The sequence below is a fragment of the Anthonomus grandis genome, chromosome 1, assembly GCF_022605725.1.
Source record: "Anthonomus grandis grandis chromosome 1, icAntGran1.3, whole genome shotgun sequence".
Taxonomy (NCBI): Eukaryota; Metazoa; Arthropoda; class Insecta; order Coleoptera; family Curculionidae; genus Anthonomus; species Anthonomus grandis.
Genome location: NC_065546.1, coordinates 28,698,236 through 28,715,425, shown reverse-complemented (window position 1 = coordinate 28,715,425; position 17,190 = coordinate 28,698,236). Strand labels below are relative to the sequence as shown.

The following is a 17,190-nucleotide window of genomic DNA, read 5'->3' as shown; positions in this document are numbered from 1 at the left end:
GTTTCCGCTCTTGTCAATACTGTCAATCAGTACTTGTCAATATGCGATTTCTTCGATTATTTATAAAAATAAAATTATTTATATAATATGGGGAAATGGGCGAAATATGAAAAAAAAAACACAAAAGCGAATGGGAACGAGAACCTTTATTTCAAGGTAAGCAGGTAACCAGGTATCCAACTAAAATTTAAAACAAATAAAAATGGTATAAGGGTTCTATCTGGGTGTTCTGTGTTCGGCGGTTTTATTTGTGCTCTCTTGTGGTGGTAAGGCAAATAGTAACTTTTAATTTTATTAATTATTGCTGGATTGGTGGGCAAATGTTTAGTCAACGGTTTATGGTATATGATTATTTGGGATGCTTTTGATACATAATACCATTGTTTAAATAAAGGTATCAGACAACGATGATACATTAATATATAGTGGTACCAACCACTCATATTAATGTAATGAATGTTTTTTTGCGCGCGCCCTCTATTGGTGAGGTTAAAAATGAAAATGGCGATTTTGGGCGATAAATTTCGGTATATCTGGCGACAACGCTTTGAGAATTCTGGCCACACTGTGCCAGAATGTGAGGCTGTTGACATTTGACGTTTAGAAAACAGCTCCGGACGTGGGTTAACTGGTGGGATTACTGTTCTAAATTGATGACGTATAAAGGGCTAATTGGTGACGTCACGTATCTCAACACGGTTATAACCATATATGTATAAATAAAAAAATAATGGTAATTTATACATATATGGTTATAACTATAACCGCTTGGACCTGTTTGGTTAATATCATTTAGGAACGGTAATTACCGATAGACCGCCTGGAATCCGTTTATGATGTTATTATTCTGAAGAAAAGAGGGGGGGAAGACAGCTGTTACCGCTGACGGATGAACTGTCAGTTGTCAATCTAGTAAACAAACAAAATACTGTTTAAAAAAAAATATGCGGATCTGGACTTGAGCAAATCAAAGAATTTAGGTTAATTCCTTTTTCTGTGTCAAACTGAACCAATTCGCAAAATTTACTTGGATCTATTGGTTTCAAAATTTTGGGGCAGGATTGCGATTCTAAAAAATTAGTAAGTTGCTCTTTGGGGCTAACCTCTCCAAATGTCTGGAGCAAGCAAAGACCTTGGAGAAACATAGCTCTGTTCTTGTCGAAAAGAAGAATTTAAACTTCAAGAGCCCACCTCCTCGGAAGATGGTTTCCAAACAGATCACCTCCGGCTAGAGGGTCCAGCCTCAGTGGGGTGGGCACTCAAATGCTCAACCAAAAGACAGACAGCAGAGGAGCAAGAGCTGGTCAGATCCAAAGAAAAAGCAGAGCCAGAAGGAGAACTGGAAAAAACAACGGTAAGAAAAATTGCTGGCCAACTTGCCATGTTTAAAAATAAATGGACACCTTACTGTAATGATAAACATATTTTATCCTCGTTGGAGGGGTATAAGATCCTCCTTTATCTAAAGTGGTCCAAAAATATCCTCCAAAAAGAGAGGATTTGGTATTCTTGAAAAGAAAAAACTGGTCTGAAGTGGGCCATAGATAACCTATTAAATATTTTATTTTTAAAATCATTTTCAAATTTCAAATATTTTTCTACGCCCAAAACCAGATGGTTCAAATAGATTTATTCTAAAATTAAAAATCCTAAATACACTTGGAAAAACCGAACATTTTAAGGTAGAGGATAGAAAGCTAGCAATAAATTTAATATCAAAAAATTGTTATATGTCCACTATTGACCTAAAAGAGACTTTTCCTGATACCTATTAGTAAGAGTCATCAGAAATTTTAAGATTTTATTTTGAATCAGTATGAGTTTACCTGCATGTACTTCAATTTGTGTTCAGCCTCATCTTAAAAAGCGAGGGTTTTGGTCAGTAAATTATCTTAATATTTTTTTTTTCTTGGGCAGACTAAGTAGAAAAGTGTAATAGAAATATAAAAACTGCATGTGATTTACTTACAGAACTAGGTTTCCTTATAAATTTTAAAAAAGTCTTTTGTGACCAAGTCAATACTGTAAGTCCTTAGGCTTTAACTTTGACTCTATCAATATGGGGCTTAGCTTTCCTTTAACAAAAAACTGTTGAAAAAAAAACTGCTGAAACCAAGTTTGCCTCTTGGTTTAAGGACCCAGAGGCAATTTTGGTAGACACCTTTACAGTCTTATGGGGAGATTACTTCTATGCCTTCCCACCTTTAATTTGTTACCAAAATTCTGAGAAAGATTTTGACCTAAAATGCTCGAGGCATTGTTGTGGCACCCTATTGGCCTACTCAAGCATGATTCCCTAAATTCAAGGAAATGCTGGACTCAGAAATGCTAATTCTTAAACCGAAAGAAGTTCTTCTCCTTTCTATTTAAAGATCCCCTCACTTGCAGTGGGGGCAGCTTTGATTGGTGATTGGGGTGTTATGCAAGAAGGCTACCTCTGCAGAGGAGTGCCCCCTGATGCCATAAAAATAAATTTATCTTTGATCAACCGTTAAACAATACTACTTTGCCTTAAAGTTATGGTGGCAATTCTGCGGGTATATTTGCATGTATAGTCCTTCTGTACTAGAATTGTTACAGTTTTTACTAAGTGCTTTGATTAAGGAAAAAGGTATGGTTCCTTAAATAACATTAGAGCAGCTATAAATGGTTTACTAAATCTGACTTTGTTTTTGTGTTTCTTGGTTCACTTGAATCAGTGTTCGGGCAACAATGCAGCATTGGGGATATTCATAAAAGACTTAGAAACATGGATAATACAAACCTAGTTTTAATAGGACCTTCTCTGTTTAAAAATAGGCCCATACTTAATTCATTTATAACGTCACAACATCGTGAAATCTCAAAATGCATTGAATCCCTGAATGGAACTACTCTTGTACCCATTGTTGGTGATTACATAAATAAGGAGCGCATGGTACATTATCTCATTGATTTCTGTCAATTAAATAATATTAAATTGAATTTTCACCAAGACTGTCAACATCTCAGTCCAATGTAACATTTGGGAATAGTAAACTCTCTACTGTTGACATACGAGCTAGCAACAATCATGTAAATGTAAAACACATTCAATCTATTGTTTTACCTAGCCAACTAACTCTAATGTTGTTAAATATTCAATCTCTGCGACATAAAACTAGTGAACTTTCACTTTTTTTGCATGACTTAAACTATCCTAGTATTTTATTACTTACTGAGCACTGGCTTAAACCGGGTGAGCTTATTGATCTACCAAATTATGTTATTTTGTCTAGTTTTTGTCGGATTTTGTCTTCTCATGGTGGATGTATGATATTATTATGTAAAAACTTTTTAGAACACAACTCTTTTCAACAGGTAGATAAATTTAAACATCTCCTAAAGGAAATGACTTTTGAATTTACTGTAATTTACCCCAAATCCATAAACTTATATGTAATTTGTATTTATAGATCTCCTCTAGGTGACTGCAGCGAATTCTTTTTTAAAATTAGAGGCACTTTTGTTTGAAATTCCATCGGCGGCTTGTGTAGTTCTTACAGGAGACTTTAATATCAACTTTAATGATAAAAATTCATTCAGGGGCATTTAATATACATATGCATGTAAAACATTCTACTCGTATAACACAGTCAACAAGCTCTACTATTGACTATATTTGTTCTAATTTTCCATATGACTCCGTGGAGTGTACAGTCGCAAATTCTGCTTTATCATGAGTTTATACTATGTAAAATAGCAAATATACAAAAGGAATGTATTGTATCTGCACAGCGATATGGTCGAATTTTTGGTGTTAATAACTTTAATAAGTTTCATCATATTTCAGCTCTTGAGTCCTGGAATTCTATTTTCGATTTATCTTCCTTGCACACAAAAATTGTTAAGCTCTTTGATGCTTCCTTCCCAATGATTAAAATCAAACCGAAATCCAAACCTATAAAATCTTGGTTCACGAGGGGTTTGAAAGTATCTTCAAGAAATCTGAGATCTCTTCACACACAATAAGAAAGTTCACTAACTTTCCAGTTTTTCATAACTATTTCAAATCTTACCGAGCCTTGTATCATCATCTGATAAGAATCTCTAAGCAAACTTACTACTCCAACCGTTTAAGTGGTTCATCTAACAAATATAAAGAGAGTTGGAAAATTATTAATGATATTCGTCACAATTGTGGTAAGCAGTCAAGACAATGCCCTGAAGTCTCTCCCAATGATTTTAACAATTTTTTTTCTAATATTGCTCTACAACTTCAGCAAAATTTGAACCCTTCAGTGGATCCTCTTTCCTTTATGCCAGCCATTCATCTTCCAAAATCCTTCTTCTTTATACCTACAAACCTAAACGAACTCTGTATACTGAAAAAAATAAAAATTCAACTAGAGAAGACAACCTTTCAGCTAAGATTTTTCTCAACCTTCCAGAAACGGCGCTAAAGGCACTGGTTGACGCAATTAACCTTTCTTGGAGCTTGGAGCAAGGGGATATTTCCATCTTGCCTAAAATCAGCTAAAGTTATCCCAATTCACAAGGGTGGAACTCTTGATAATCCTTCCAACTTTCGTCCCATCTCTCTCTTGTCTACGCTATCAAAGGTAATCGAAAAACTGGTTAAAAATCGAATAGTGTCCTTTTTAAAGTCCAAAAACATCCTCACCAGACTTCAATTTGGCTTCCGTGAAAATATCAGTACCAATGATGCCATGTTTAATTTTTTTCATGAGCTTTACTCCCAGATAAATGATGGAGTTTCGGCGGCAGTTTTTTGTGATTTGTCGAAGGCTTTCGATTGTGTCTGCCATAGGTTCTGCTGCGGAAGCTTCATCATTATGGATTTTGGGGAGTTTCATCTTCTTGGTTTGCTTCCTATCTGCAAGATCGGCAACAACGAGTGCTTGTAGGATCTAAGTACTCTGATTACCATCCTATCACCTTGGGAGTTCCTCAGGGTTCAGTTTTGGGACCTATACTTTTTCTCCTATACATAAATGATCTTACCAATCTTAATGTACGGGGGAAATTTACTCTATTTGCCGATGATACCACACTTCTCTGGCACAGCCCAGACACAGATACTCTGCGAACTACATTAGCAACTGATCTTCAGGCAGTAAATTTCTGGTTTGAATCAAACTTGCTGTTACTAAATCCTCATAAAACCAAATTATTGTGTTTTAAGTGTGCTCTAGACCACAAGCCTTTTTCTAATTCAGTAGTTCAGCAGTTTGATAATACACAATTTTTGGGTATATTCATTGACAGAGAACTCAGATTTGAAGAGCATATCCTCGGTACTTGCAAAAAGGTTGTTTTGCAGTCAGAGTGGCTACCCTGGAGCTTGGCATGGAGTTTGGAAGATCTGTATATTTTTCATTAATTGAATCCCACCTTAGGTATGCCATTTGCTTCTGGGGTAATGCAGTTGCCTACTTTCTACAAATGCTGCTTGTTTTACAGAAGCGTGCTGTACGTTACATCTGTGGGGCTAAACCAAGAGATTCCTGTCGCCCATTATTTGTTAGGCTGGGCATACACACTGTCTTCTCCCTCTACATTCAGGAAGTGGCCTGCTTAGTTTTTGCAAATCGCTTTAAATTTATAACCCCAAATCCAAGATACTTAACGCGTCAAGTGAACGATCTAAATCTTCCAAACCCCTTCTCCACATTAACTAAAAAATCTATTTTCTACGAGGTAATCAAAATTTTCAATCGTTTACCAGGCGGAATCAGGGAGGCAACATGTATTAACACTTTTAAACGTAAATTGAAAATACTTTTGACCGAAAAATGTTACTATTCACTGGATGAATACTACGTCGACACATTCTAATTTTCCCTAAGTGTAAGTTTACAGTATTTGAATTGTTTGTATGGTTAGAATTCTTTGCTGTCTTATACTTGAGTGGATAATTATGGAATTTAATTTACTTTTTATGTATTTTTTTTCTGCTGTTCTTATGTATTGTTTTCTGATGTTTGTTTTAGAACTCGAGTGTGTATGGGTGTAGTGGTAAGTTTAGTGGTAGTAACTTAAGGTAGCTTTGTTTAGAACAATCTTTCTTTGTTAATAACAATAAAGCATGTTTTTTTTTTAACCTAATTGTTCATCCTAATTTGATGGCAGATAATCGAATTTTCAAGAGAAAATGTAATGAAATGAAAGAGATTTTTCAAAGGTGCTTTAAATTCACAACCGTTGAAGCCCAAATACTCTTACACTTGGGATCCTGAAATTGAAATCTCTTATCTTAAGTCATTTTACCCTTTACAAAACAAAAACAAAAAAAAATTGTCTCTTATAGACATTCCCTTCAAATTAGTAACACTATTGGCTTTGAGTACAGGTCATAGAGTACAAACTCTTTCTCTTATTCATATCCATAATATAAAAATGACTCAGGGTAAATGTGAAAAAGCTACCGGACAAAAAAAAAACAATTAATAGAAATGAATATCAACCAATCTTTTACTATATAAAAGTTTTTCTATAAACACACTTCTCCCCAAAGATGCATTAGTATTCTGTTAAAACATTATTTAGAAATAAGCCAATCTCATCGGGGAATATTTCAACACTCTTTTAACTTAAAAAAAAAAACCTATAAGCCAGTTTCGCCTCAAACCTTGAGCCGTTGCATTAAAACAGTAATGAACAAGAGTGGGATTGATACTAAAAAATATAGGACAACATTTGAGAATGCTAGTTACAAATAATTCTTGATGTGTGATTTAAATGTATAAATATTAAAATTATGTTTAAAACATTATGTCATTGAATAGTGTAAAACTACGTTGTAAGAAAGTTATGTTTTGTTATTTTTATTAAAATAATATATTATTATGCATATTAAGATATAAGAATTTTAATTATAAAAACTTAAGCACATGCTGTTGCTTGCAACTAATAGGGTCTTTGAACAACTACATTTGTTTATGATCTGAGGAAAAAGGTGGGAATATAATTAACATATCAAATGAACTTACCTGTAAGTGAAGTTCGATATTAATTATATGAACCACCTCACTAACCACCTTTTTCCTCAGTTCATATCCCTCCCTTACATGCAAAACGCCCAACCCTGTATCTTAAGTCTTTAGTTGCAGACATCTACTTTAAAGAAATGATTTTAGTAGGTATGGTGGGGATGGTACGGCTGGCGCTAATAACACCACCTACGTCAAAAAAAAAAAAGGACTAGGAAACGAGGACTTTAAAACTTGTGGCCTTTAGCCAAGTAGGAGGGACTACATTTGTTTATGATCTGAGGAAAAAGGTGGTTCATATAATTAATATCGAACTTCACTCACAGGTAAGTTCGTTTGATATGTTAATTTTATTACACATAGATACAAAACCATTTGAATTAATTAAATAGGTATTTTGTAACTTTTTGATTACCTACTTCTGCTTATTAAATCTATGCTTATGTCCCCCAAGTATATTAGATTTTTGACTATTTTATACCAATCTATATTAAATTCTGACTATTTTTAATAAATAAATCAAGGTCGTCAAAAAATTGAAGTATATATATTAGTTGACGGGGACCGGTAGATTATTAATTTATACTCTTTACATTAACTTTCATAGTAGTCACCTCATGACAGCTTATAATTAAAAAAAAGAGGATTTAATTGATTTTTCTGCATTATAAAAACTCCATCAAATGAATTATAGTGTGCTTCATTGTAATATATATTATGCCTCGTAATATAAATATTGTATGTGCTTTCTGGGTAAGGACATTCTGAAAGGACTATTATATCACAATAAGAAATAATATTATATGAAGTAATAAAAACCAAGAGATTATTTAAATTTCACTTGATCCCACAATTTTTTCAAATGCATTATCTCTATATACAAAAATATTGTATAAAAAGACTTGTCCTGACTGATATCAACGTACAGCCCAAACGGTAAAACCTAGAAATATGAAATTTGGGGACAACATTCCTATGGTTATGTAGGGAACTACACTAAGAAGGGATTTTTTGAAATTCCTCCGGGAAAGGGTTGAAACCACCCCTTATGTATCATAGCTTCAAAACTATGTACTTCTTTAAAAGACGACGAAACACGTTATTTTTATTTTATATTTTTAACTAATTTCCATTTTTTTGTTTTTTTAAGGGGTTAAAACCATCCTTTAAGATTTTAACATCTTTTTTTTATCCTTAAATTAATTGATTTTCCGAAAAAAGCTGCAAAACACTTCAATTTAATTTCATTTTAATGAAAACAACAGATTCTCGAAAATTCCGCCACCCGCATTTTGTCTGCAAATCAGTTTGGATTTCAAGCCGGTAAAGGGACTCATGATGCTGTTTTTAGCTTTTTGGAGAGCGTCTATGTGTCCTTGAATTCTGGAGAGTCATCGGCGGCACTGTTTTGTGATCTATCCAAAGCATTTGACTGTGTGGATCATGGAATACTGTTATCTAAGCTCGATAAATATGGTTTTAGGGGCGTAGCGTTGCAATGGCTTGAGTCCTATCTATCAAATCGTACTCAGAAGATTACAGTGTCTGGGCGTTTGGCATCTAGATCCCCAAAATACGGCGTTCCCCAGGGTTCAGTGTTGGGACCACTGTTATTTTTAGTGTATGTGGATGACTTGAGTTAATTAAAACTGCAGGGCAAGGTGGTTCAGTTTGCTAATGATACCACCATACTATGGAGCCATAAAAATTCTGATTATATGAAGACTTGTATCCTTGAAGACCTTCAGATTTTATCAGGGTGGTGTGCTTCCAACAGGCTCGTGTTTAATGTAAGAAAGACGTCTATTATGGGGTTTAAGTGCGATGTTCAGGGTCTGATGTTTGACGAAAATTCCCTCTTGCAGAATAAAGAGTGCTGCAAGTTCCTAGGAATTACCATTGATGATCGCCTTCGGTTTGAAGATCATATTTTACATTTAACTGGGAAATTATCTTCTGGATGTTTTGCAGTAAGAATGGCAAAACAAGAGCTGGGAGGGGTGGTTGCACGTTCAGTGTACTTTTCACTTATTAAATCTCATATTCGGTATGGCTTGCCTTTTTGGGGTTTAACCAATAAGGGGCTACTTAACATTGTCTTTGTTATTAAAAAAAAAGCAGTTAGATACCTGTCTTCTGCTAAGTTAAGAGATTCTTGCAAATCCCTCTTCATTTATGAAACAATCCTAACTCTTTTTTCACTCTTTATCTTAGAAACAGCTGCTCTTATTCACAAAATTCCCAAACTACCCTCTGACACTGGTCATTTGACTCGTCGTGTAAATGATGTTCCCCTACCTATTCCTACGTCTTCCCTTACCAAAAACTCATTAATTTACATAAGTAAAAAAATTTACAATCATGTTCCTCTATGTGTTAGACATATATCTGATGTTAATAAATTTAAAAGAGAATTAAAGTCGCTTTTATTGGCTAAGGAATAATATAACCTGGATGACTTTTTTAATGATAGGTTTTAACCTTGGGCATGTTGGAAAGTTTTTTTTTCCTTTTTTCTTCTCTAGTTTTGTCAACAAGTTTACCTTTATTTAGTAATTGATGTTTTATTTAGTTATCTTTAATTCAAGTATGTTCAAAAAGTTTTGTCTTCTTGTGTTTAAATTTGTTCATTGTTTTGTCAATTTTTGAAATTGTATTTTTGTTTTGTTTTTTTAGCTTGTAGGATGCTTGTACACAAGATTATTCTTATGTAATGTAGGACATTTTCTTTCTTTCTTTCTTTTTAAACTTATAGCATTGAAAATTAATATTTTTACATATTACAAGAAGGCAAAACAAAAGTTTGTTTACAAAGAAGTCATTCGGTAGAACTTTTGTTTTCTTTTCAAATTTCACGCGAGCAACGCCGCGGGCATTCAGCTAGTATTTTTTTATCACAATTTATATGACTAGATAATTCAGTCGGTGTTACCAGCATATATTCGGGTGTGTTTTCTTCAATAATGTCAATGTCAACATTTTTAAAATCAAAATTATCCATAATTTATTTTAGATTTTGCAAGGGCCAAATGGTACTGGTAACTCGGACACTGAATTATTAGCTTCATGATTTTTGTTATAGTAGAATAGTATATTTATTTCACAATTTTTACATTTGATTATACGACTTTCGATAGTTTCTAACATTATGTTCCCCAGAACACCTACAACAAACTCGGTTGTGGGTACATAAGTGTCCCTTATGGTAAAATTGTTGACAGCTCCAAAGTCTTTATACACATAAGCCTTTCCCATCCTATATAGATCTTCTTAGTATTCATGAGGTAATGATAAACTTTTTTTTATGCTTTATTTCAGGCATTTGGGTACATTTTAGTATTTTAATGTCTGGATATTACTACGGCTTCAGTAGGTGTTTTTGAAAGCTTTGTCTTCTCTCCTTTTCCTGGAACTCTAGGACATGCATACTGTCATTTACATATATCAATATTAACTTATATTTTTTCGGACAAATATTTATGTATAAAAAAAGGAAATATATTTTACACACGCTGCATAGACAGTCATGGTGTTGTTATTTTTAATTGTTTTAATGAATGTAACCTTAAAGTAATCATTTTCAGATATAAAAATATTTTGGTTCCCAATAGTAACTTCTATTTCCCATCTATGTTCTATATCCCAATTTTTACACGAAAAGCACCAGATTGGTCTATTCTGTTGAATCAGCAGTCATCATCTTGTTTCAGGTTTCATCCATATCATTTAGTCCTGCATCAAGAATTAAGTGCATTTAAGATTTTGACCGAATGCTAGACCATTGTCACTGGCTTTTGGGTATGATTGCAGAGGATCCTCAGGTGCTTTCAAACATATTGTGGACAGATGAGGCTACATTTCACAGCAATGGAGGCGTGAATCTCCACAATATTCATTACTAGTCACCAACGAATCCGCACTGAATGCGAGAAGTCCAGCATCAAGGCCGTTGGTCTTTAAATTGTTGGGCAGGAATATTAGGAGGTAGAATTATCGGCCCATTTTTTTTTAACAACGCACTAAATGGTGCAAATTATTTGCAGTTTTTAAGGGAGGAATTGCCAATTTTATTAGAGGATGTGCCACTTGAAATTCGCCAACGAATGATGTTCCAGCACGATTGGACAGCCAGCACATTTCGCCCGAAATGTTCGGGAGTTTTTAGATGCTACCTACCTTGGTAGATGGATACGACGGGGCAGTACCTTTCCATGGCCGGCTAGATCACCAGACCTAACGTGCCTGGATTTTTATTTATGGGGTCGAATTAAAGAAATTGTTTTTGCAAAAAGACCTACGACGCGACAAAATATGATTGGCTGGATTAGGGATTGCATGCAGACTCTCTCATTTGCTGAGGTAGAGACTGCAGTTTTCTCTACCGAACAAAAGATGTTTCAGTGCATAGAAAATGATGGAATGCATTTTGAACATTTGGGGAGGCACTAAATAAATTATGTGTATAACATATTATTTATTGTACCACCTAAGATTTCTTAAAATTGTATGTAGAATTTAAATATCAAATAGCATATTATAGAGTGTTCTATTTAAAATAAGTAAGTTTTCATCTACATCCGGTGTCATCAAAATTGTTACAAGTGTCAAATTATTTTATTGTTGTATCTTTAATTAACTTTTCTATGGTATGGTATGGTGCCAAATTTTCAAAACTTTTCTATAGAACAGCTATAAACTGTATGCACAGTTTTCCCAAAATAGGCCAATTTGGTCAACTTATTTAGTTAACACCCTGTATAAATAAACGTATAACGATCAATTCTATATCTCGGATTTTCTAAAACACCACTGAGTTTGTTTCTTTTTAAAAATTCTTAGTTAATACGAGTTTATTCAGCTTGTCTAAGCAAATAGAATTTATGGCCATTTTTATCACTCTTATTTTCGAATGGACACTATTTTGTTAATAAGTTTAGTTTAACAAGTGATATCGAAGTGCCGTTTTCACCAGTTTCTTTGGTTTTCTTCCCCGCTTTTAACGACGTAAAAAAATATATATAGTTGCATTTGAGTTTTTTGAAATAATCCGTCAGAAAGGGTTAGTCACAAGTCAACGCCCTCTAGCGGATTTAAGGAAAAGTAATTTGAAATTTTTTTGTGGTTAAAAAAATAAGGCAACAATAGACTTAAAAAAAAATATGTTTAAAAAAAATCGGTCCAGTCATAGCTGATTTTCAGCTGTTTTCTTTATTCAAGCTAAAAACGCCCCCACCACTTTATTTGACAACTGACAGAAATTTTTGTAGAAACTTTTTTGTGAGGAAATCTTCCTAGAATATTAATATAATATTTTGAGGTGTACGTTGTCGGAGGTTTTTTGGCAAAAAAGCAATTTTAAGATTTAAAGAAGCTGTGGCGCCCTCTAGCGGTTGACCAATGAACTTCAAAATAATTTCCAGCATTTTTTTTTTGGCCACTTTTATTACAAAATTTTTTTCAAGGCGCTACGACTATTAGGGCCTGAGATATCGCCGACGTCCATTCTTAGTTGGCCACCCGGTATTTGCTAACAAACAAGATCTGGTATTGTTATTCTGTGGTTTTTCAAAGAGATCATATTCAAGAGAATATAAAATAATAGATTATATTTTTCATTTAGTTTTTTATCTATTGAAGTCTTAAGAGCAATAAGATCTTCTTTAGAAGGAAAATTTTCATAATTATACCTTCTGGTAGTTCCTTTCTATTTAAAATTTTAAGTCTCAGAGCATCAGGTTTAATCTTTTGTTCTAGATCCAAAAGTGTTTTTTTTGGAATCTTGTTTTTCATTTGACGACCACAGGGGAAAAAGGATGAGGGTCTAAAAAACGAAAAATTGAGATAGACACGCCAAATCGCGGAAAGAATCCAGTATTTTACGTCTATTATACCGTGCCGAGGAAAACAAATGAGATGACCATATAAAGTGCGTTTTGGTATATGCCATACAGGGGAAAAAAGATGATGGTCCACTCGATTTATACAAAACGGATGAGAGTCCAAAAATTCCCCACTCTTAAAAAATCTTGTATGCTAGTAAATTCGGGCGTCAACAGAAAGAGCAGAAGCAGTTTGCTTTTGCTTTTAAGTGCGGTAATGTGACTCGCGAGTTTTTGTCTGCTTCACGTGTTTTTCACGGAATTTTTAAGATGGCTGAGTGTGAATCTTCAAGCGTTACTAAAAAAAGGCCAAAATTAGGTCGCGTTTTTGACTCGTCAAAAAAACTAAGATTGCAAACACATGAAACTGGTAGCAGTTGTAATTGTTCAAGGTTAAAATGTTTTGAAGTAATTGGTGTTCAAGACCGTTTGGCGATTATTAAAAACTTTAATGAAATAAAATCCTATAATGAGCAGACCTTATATCACTCATTCTCCTACAAATACAAGGTAAGTTGTATTATTGTTCTAGCTCATTACTTGTTTTACAGTAGTTAATTTCTTTGAAGGTTCGAGTAATGCGAGATAATGGAGCCAAAGAGATTCCTGTTTGCAACAAGGCAATGCTGTCGTTACATGGAATATTAGCGAAGCGCATTCAAAACATCCAGCAAATGCTTGTTAAAGACGGACATGTTGGTGAAGATGGTCGTGGTCGACATTCCAATCGACCAAAGAAGTTACACCAAGAAACCACTAATGCTGTCTTTGCTCATATTCAATCATTTAAAGGTAGACAGTCACATTATAGCCTTCACAAGTCGAAAAAAACCTACCTACCAGAGGAGTTAAACGTTAAGAAAATGTTCCAAATGTTTAAGGAATTACTTTCGACTAGATCAATTTCATGAGTCATATCGTTCTATCTTTGTAAACAAATTTAATATTAGTTTCGGTTACCCGCGCAGTGACACATGCAGCAGTTGCGATGAATATAAAGCAAAAATTGCAGATCCTTCACAGGCTTCAAACCTTGCTACATTACATGTGACAAATCAACTTCACTTTAGGAAGGCAGAGGCTTTTTATCAAAGAAAACGATCCGAACGCAAAAGAGCTCAACAACATCGCCATATTGAAGCTATTGCTATGGATTATCAAAAAAACTTGCCACTGCCAAACATTAGCACTAATGACGTATACTACAAATGACAGTTATCGTTCTACTTATTTAATATTCACGTTTTAGCCAGTGGTGAGGCATTTTTTTATACGTACACAGAAACCGCCGCAAAAAAAGGAGCAGACGAAGTTGCTTTTATGCTGTTACATACTCAATGAATTGAATCCCGAAGTTCAAGAACTTGTGATTTTTTGTAATTCGTGTTGTGGACAGAATAAAAATTATACTTTGTTTCGAATGCTTCATTATGTTGTACAGGGTGGCCAAATAAGAATGCGAGGTACTGTATCTGGGAAACTATTCATCGTAGAAGCTTGCGATAAAAGAATTTATTACTAAAATAGCCAAGAGAATGACCTGGAAAATATTTTCAAGTTTCTAAAATGGCCGCTAGGGGGCGCAACTGCAATCTTGAATCTAGAAAACTGATGTTTCTGTAAATTTTGCTGAATTAACCTAACAAAAAAAATAGTTGATTATTAAAGTAGAGACTAATCCGAACCTTTTTTATTTGAATAGTTTTGCTGTATCTCTAAAAATAAAGTGGTGGGGGGTGTTCAAAAGTTGGCTTAAAACACACCCTGTATACTAAAAACGCCTTAGCCGATTTTATCAAACTTGGGCTAGTTGAAAAGAGCTATTATTAAGCTACGAATATTATTATATTTCATGTTTTTTTAGTTTTACATCTCGCCGCTAGAGGGCTTTTTTCGGCTTTCTGACACAAATGACTAATTTTCTCAAAAAACTTAAATGCGTTGATATGATTTTTTTTTCATAGAAAAAAATAGCTAAATGATGTCTAAATAATCTTGCGAAAACCGCAACTCGATATCTTGTTCCTAACCTAAAATATAGGCCAAAGAACATTTTATACCCTTAAATTTTTATTTTTTTATACTAATTATTTTGGAATTTTTTAAAATTCACTACTTTTGAAAACAAAATTTACTATTTTTGAAAATATTACCTAATATCACTAAAAGATAAGTATTAATAATGCTTATATCAAAAATCAGACCTATTTTATGTTATATATTCACTATGGATATAATACGAAAAAAATAATTATTAGAAAGCAGGCCATGGAATGCAACAAAACAAATGTCTACTCAAATTATAAACATTCCTCAAATTGTCAATGGTAAGTTGTCAAAAGTTTTACGTTACTTGAGCATTTTTTGTTTTTGCAAAATGCGTTTTACGAACGATGAAGCTGTTAATATGCTTGCGGTTTATTTTGAACGTCTTTATATTGCTGCAATAGCAAAAAGAGTTTATGCTGCTCGATATCCAAATCAAAGTTCTTGCGATATTAGATTTTTTCCCCGATTAGTGGTGAACTTACGAGCCAATGGTAGTTTTCGGCCTAGGTTTCAACGGCCAAGAATTAGAAGAAATGTGGACAATATTAACAGCGTACTGTGATATATTGAAGGAAATCCTCATGTTAGCACAAGAGCATTATCCCTTGAATTAGGCATATCAAGAACAACGATTCAAAATATTTTGAAGGACAATAGGTAAATTCTAATAGCCATGGCCATATATGGATTTATTTAAGTTCAGCTTTTTTTTAAATATATTTATAGAATGCACCCATATCATGTTAATTTACATCAGGCATTGGAAGAAGCAGACTTTGACCGTAGGTTGGACTATTGCCATTGGATATTAGGCATGATACGCGAGGACAGAGATTTTTTATTTAAAATTCTTTGGACCGATGAAGCCACATTTAATAGTGACGGTAGAGTCAACCTGCATAACATGCATTATTGGCCTGCAGAAAATTCGCATTGGTTGCGTGAAGTTCAGCACCAAGGGCGCTAGAGTTTAAATGTGTGGTATACTTGGAGGCAACGTTATTGGACCATATTTTTTTGAGCAATCTCTAAATGGCAATGTTTTTTTCGACTTTTTGGTAAATCAATTACCGTTGTTGCTGGAATATGTGCCACTGGAAGTCCGGCAAAATTTGTTTTTGCAGATGGATGGTTGTCCAGCACATTTTGCTAGGAATGTGCGAGAGCATATTAATAACATTTTTCAACAGCGGTGGATTGGAAGAGGAAGCCTGTTTCCATGGCCTCCGCGATCCCCAGACTTAACCTGTCTTGATTTCTATTTATGGGGGCGGTTAAAGGACATTGTATTTCAGACTCAGCCTACGACTAGAGAAGATATGAAAAACCGCATTCGTAATGCAATACATACCATACCGAGAGCCGAAATTGAAGCTGCAGTTCCATCTACCCATGAGAGGCTTCAGCAATGCATAGAGCGTGATGGTCAGCATTTCGAGCATTTACGGGGTCATTAAAACCCTTTCTTTTTAAAATCGGTCCTTTATAGGGCCACAACTTACATTATAAAAGAAATTCTCAGGATTTCCATAAAATTTTCTTTGGCCTAAATTTTAGGTTAGGATAAAGATATTAAGATACGGTTTTCGCAAGCATATTTAGGCGTCATTAAGCTATTTTTTTTGTATAAAAAAATTTATACCATTGCATTTAAGTTTTTTGAGAAAATTAGTTATTTGTGTCAGAAAGCCGAAAAAAGCCCCCTAGCGGCGAGATGTAAAACTAAAAAAACATGAAATATAATAATATTCGTAGCTTGATAATAGCTCTATTCAACTAGCCCAAGTTTGATAAAATCGGCTAAGGCGTTTTTAGTATACAGGGTGTGTTTTAAGCCAACTTTTGAACACCCCCCACCACTTTATTTTTAGAGATACAGCAAAACTATTCAAATAAAAAAAGTTCGGATTAGTCTCTACTTTAATAATCAACTATTTTTTTTTGTTGGGTTAATTCAGCAAAATTTACAGAAACATCAGTTTTCTAGATTCAAGATTGCAGTTGCGCCCCCTAGCGGCCATTTTAGAAACTTGAAAATAATTTCCAGGTCATTCTCTTGGCCATTTTAGTAATACATTTTTTTATCGCAAGCTTCTACGATGAATAGTTTCCCAGATACAGTACCTCGCATTCTTATTTGGCCACCCTGTACCGGGTGTCCAAATAAGAAAGGACGCCGGCTGTATCTCGGAAACTATTCATTCACAGTGCTGAAAAAAAAAATTCTTAAGAAAAGTGGCCAAAAAAAATGGCTGGAAAATATTTACAAGTTCCTAAGACTACCACAAGAG

General features: G+C 34.2%; 1 long non-coding RNA gene across 5 annotated transcripts; it reads left to right on the top strand.

Annotated features, from left to right (window-relative positions):
* Window positions 1–34: 34 nt before the first annotated feature.
* Window positions 35–17,004, top strand: LOC126738638 (uncharacterized). Of its 5 annotated transcripts, XR_007661405.1 has the most exons (6): window positions 44–156; window positions 797–1,354; window positions 7,119–7,297; window positions 10,682–10,955; window positions 11,015–15,556; window positions 15,626–17,002. It is a non-coding gene; the product is annotated as an uncharacterized LOC126738638 (long non-coding RNA). The 5 variants fall into 5 exon arrangements; XR_007661410.1 differs by lacking the exon at window positions 797–1,354 and having other exon boundaries at window positions 35–156; window positions 7,122–7,297; window positions 15,626–17,004; XR_007661407.1 differs by lacking the exon at window positions 797–1,354 and having other exon boundaries at window positions 15,626–17,004.
* The last annotated feature ends 186 nt before the right edge of the window (window positions 17,005–17,190 follow it).